Below are 5,164 nucleotides of genomic sequence, written 5' to 3'. Positions count from 1 at the left end.
TTGCTGCGACAAGCGCTTAATATAATAAAATTCCAACACAACACTTTGTATTGATACTTTTTTCTTCCTGCAAGTTTGACTGAATTTAACCAAACATAGCATTGCACAATGTGGAAAAGGTAACCTAATTCTGGAAATGTATATAAAAATACATAAAATAAAGCTATCTCTCCAAGAATGAATAATCAGATCAAATTATGACATAGATTGTTGACAATGCTATTTTCCCAACATCGGTGGTTTCACATGTGATTATAAGAGAAAGCATTTGTTTAAGAAAAGGATTTATTTTTATGCAAAGTTATTTCAATATTAATATATGGAAACATTAAACATTATGAACTAGTTCAACTAAGCCATTGGATTTTAAATTTTGCATCTGTTTAAATGGTAATGTGATATTGAAGGTGTGATCATATGATTGCCGATATTATTTTTTATTGACTAATTTTTTATATAAATTAAACTTAAATTATCCGACGACAAATATTAAAGCTTTCAGGTACTTCGACTTAATGCTGATTTAAGGGCATACCCATAGTACAGGCTCCGTTTCGTTCGACAAATACTGTTATGCTATGCTGAAATCTATCATGGTACATTATTTAACGTTCACGAAAATGGTTATACATATATTAAACAAAATTCACAACTTTTAGAATTTTGCTAACGTACATGATACGAAATTACATGTACTTTAAAACATAACATGACAATCATAAATAAACGCTAGAGCAACTAGAGATGGTTGTTTAAATTTGTTATAACGCATACTGGACCTTACATTTGGTCCAGACTGTATTATAGGGTATAAACGTGTAAACAAATATTATGCCTCCCTAGAAATATTTTCAGAACACCAATCCCTACTCATTGTAACTAGTCCGTGTGAGGGAAGTGATAAATTGCCTGACCAGAAAGCTGAAATGCAAAACATTACAATTACACGACAAAACTGCAGTAAACTGCAGCAAGCGCTTTGTTTAGTTTTTTTCCAAATGTTTTAAATGCATAAACATAGAAAGAAGCAGTGCGTCCATACAAGCGAAATTATTAAACTAGTAAGGCAGTATATATTTTTCAACATGCGTTTGTATAACCTTGCCGGTTATTCAATTCTTATTGCATAAGAATAAGGCGATATCAAAACCAATATTTTGTACAAATAGAAAATACAAATAAGAAAGGTTTGGTTGTAAAGTTATTTAAACATGCATAAGACGAAACAAAGAAAACTATTTCGACTTTACGGTTGGATTTTAAATTTACATCTGTTTAAATTGTTTAGTGCTATTTTACTTCTGTTCGGTCCTTTTCCCACAATCGTTCTTATATTTTTTGATTTCTTGATGCGAATTGACCTTGCATTATTCGGACGACAAAAATGAAAGCTTTCAGATTCTAGGATTTAATTATGTTTTAAGGCCATACTCACAGCACAGGCTTCTTTTTGTTGGGCAAATACTTTTACGTTAACGGTAACAAATCATAAACATTTAGAATATTGTTGACCCACATTTTTCAAAAATTAATTATAAACATTTAATGTATATCCTTAAATACAGGAATAATATCATGAATGTAAATGTTTAAATGACTTTATTGATATTAACGAAATAAATCTTAATATGTGTTGTATCAGTATGACGCTTAAATAGCATTAACACAGTGCCTATACCACGTGACTCTTTCGGATCTGTGTTGGGAGAATAAAGCGCGACCCAGTTATTATTTTTAAGGATCTCTTTTTAAATATTTCACCATTTTTAATGGGATAAAGTGGAGAGCCCGCTCATTCGTGAGAGTTTTCTATAGGTTTTATGATCTTTTAAAACAAATAAGTATTTTTTCAGTAAAGTGCAATCGCGCGTTTGAACGGCTAGACAAATGTCGGATCAGTGTGGGGACTTCATATTACAAAAGCGCGGTTGCACTTTACTGAAAAATACTTATGTTTTTTAAAAGATCATGATACCTTTAGAAAACTCTCACGAATGAGCTGGCTCTCCACTGTAATAGACCAAAATCCTGAACAGAAAGCTGCGATGTAAACATTACAAAATACGAGACAAAATTGGAGCAAAACTTTTATCAGCGCTTTATTTAAAATTCCCTCCCAATACTTAACATGAATAAAAATAGATAAAAGAAATGCATCCATTGAAGCGATATTATTAAAGTAGTAAAAAAATAAGTATTGTTTCAAGTCCATTTGAAATATGCGTAAACGTGTGCATGTGTGTTGTCTGTTACTAAACATCACATCATAAATCAAAATGTACATTCATTATATATCGATAATGTAACATCAATTGATTTTTGACAATATAGGCGCATGCGTTCATATACTTCGACAAAATACTGGTTTAGGGAAACCAAATTAAATACATCAATTCAATTTGCAGACTCTAAAACTTTGATCACGTTGCTGAAACACGTGCTTACTCTATAATATTGTCGGTAAAAAAATTGTGTAAGGATATTGTTTTCCTCAAGCAAGTCCGTATGAACAAACCAAGCCTAACATTGTACACTAGGTAAAACTGCAACTTAATTCTGAAAACTCTGCAAAATATATACAAAAAGTTATCCGTCTGAGTATGACTTATCAGATCTAATTATGAACTAGATACTTGGCGATGCTGTCTTCCCGACATCTGTGATTACAAATATGATTGTAATAGAAAGCATTTGTTGAAAAAATAATGCTTGCAAATTAATTTTAGTTTGCATTAGACGAAACATTAAAATAAACAAACAGCTTTGTAATCGGATTTTAATTTGACATATCTTCAAATGTTGAAATGCTTTATGTTTTTGTATTCGGTGTTGTTGCCACAAATAGTTGTTATATATATATGTTTATGTATAAATCAACCCTGAATTATTGAGATCTTTAACAATGACAGCTTTTATATTATTCTGCTTAATGCTGAGTTAAGGGCATATCCATAGTACAGGCTCCGTTTTGCACAAATACGTGTATGCTGTGCTGAAATCCATCATGGTACATAATTATACATTCACGAAAACAGTTAAAAGATAAATAAAGGATATAACAACATTTGGATTTTGTTAACATACATAATCAGAAATTACATGTACTTTAAAACATTATATTTCTTTCCTAAATAAACGCTGGAGCAATAAGAGTTTTACCCTTTTTAATTAACGCATATTGCGAAAACGATATAGGCATGCTGAACATAAAAATAACAGCAGTTGGATTTTTAATTTTGCATCTTTTTATATGGAAATGTGCAATTTAATGTGTACACGTTTTTGAAGCCAAAATTATTGTTTTATATTTATTTCTTTTTATAACATGAACATAAATTATCCCGTCGACAAACAAAAAAGTTTTCGGGTACTTCGACTTAATGCTGATTAAATGGCTAACCCATAGTAAGGCCTCCTTTACGTTGGACTGTACTTGTATGTTATGCTTAAACCCAGCATGGTACGTAAATATACATTCACAAAAACAGTAATACAATATATAAAAGTTATAAAATCTGTTGATTTGTGTTATCGTACATGATCAGAAATAACATGTACTTTAAAATATAACATTTGTATCCTTTATACAGGCTGGAGAAACTAGAGTTGTACTCTTATATAATGATGGCATATTTAAAAAACGTTAAATGCATGCTGAACATAAAACATGGTCCTGAAGGGATTACAGGGTAAACACGACCGCACAAAAGTTATAAAACCCCACGAAAATGTTTTGAAAGACGACACAAATAAAAGCTTTCATGTACTTCCACTTAATGCTGATTTAAGGCCATACCCATAGTTCAGGCTCCTTTTCGTTGGAGAAATACTTGTATGCTATGCTGAACACCATCATGGTACATAATTAAACATGCAAGAAAACGGTAATAAATATAATTAAAGATATCACAACTTTTGAATTTATGTTAACGTATATTATCAAAAATTGCATGTACATTAAATCATAACATGTCTATCCTAAATAAACGCTGAAGCAACTAGACTTTTACTCTTACATAATGAAAGCATGTTGAGAGAAACGCTATAGGCATGCTGAACAAAAAACATGGTCCTGAATGGATTACAGGGTGTACATGTGTAAACATAAAGTATGCAACCCCATAATATGTTTTAAAAGTTATTGATGGGAATGCTGTGCTGCTGGAGCAGCGGAAGTTTTACATTAGTATACTTCAGAAAACACTTTGTTTAAAAATCCCACTAATGCTGGATGTACACAGACATAGACAGAGTGAGTGTGTAAATTACATGCAATCATAATAATTAAACTCTTACGGTAAAATGTATATATTCCTACAAGTTTATTTACTTGCCTTCCATGTACATGTATGTATATTCAGGTGTAACTATTATGCATATCACATAAGAGTAGTTCGATAACAGAATCAGTATTTTGTTTAAATGAGAGTTACAATGCTATGATGAAATTATTTATGGAGAACATGTAAGTAGTGAATGAAGACAATTTACAATATGCGTTGAATATGTTGATGTTTGTTTTCTGTTGGGTGTTTAATAAAATCATAAAATCTACATTTATATAAATCGTTAATTGTCATGTCCAGCTATTATAATTTGACTCCATAAAGAGAATGCGTTCATATTCTTCAACATAATACTGTTTCAGAAGAAAACCAAATAAATGCGTCAGAAATTAGCAGAAGCTAAAATTGTGATCACATTGCTGCTACAAGCCCTTAATATACTAAAATGACAACACAAATGCTTGTTTTCATATGTTGTTTTTCTTCAGTAAGTCAGTATGAATTTATAAAACCAAACATAACATTGCACACTGTATAAAATGCAACTTAATGCTGGGAAAGTATATAAAAGTACATAATAATAAAACTAGATGTCTGAGAATGAATAATCAGATGTGATTATAAAAAAAACTTTGTTTAAGAAAAAGATTAATTTTATGCAAATTTATTTCAGTATTAATATGACGAAACATAAAAAATAATAAACTATTTCATCTTAGCAGTTGGATTTTTAATTTAAAATCTAGTTAAATGGTGATGTTCTATTTCAGGTTGAATGTTTTTATTTCTAAATGCATTGTAATAGACTAATTTATTTATATAAGTTGAACTTAAATCATCCGACGACAAAAATAAAAGCTTTCACGTACTTCGATTTA

Source organism: Dreissena polymorpha, chromosome 15 (assembly GCF_020536995.1).
Source record: "Dreissena polymorpha isolate Duluth1 chromosome 15, UMN_Dpol_1.0, whole genome shotgun sequence".
NCBI classification, from domain to species: domain Eukaryota; kingdom Metazoa; phylum Mollusca; class Bivalvia; order Myida; family Dreissenidae; genus Dreissena; species Dreissena polymorpha.
This window is presented reverse-complemented; position numbering follows the sequence as displayed.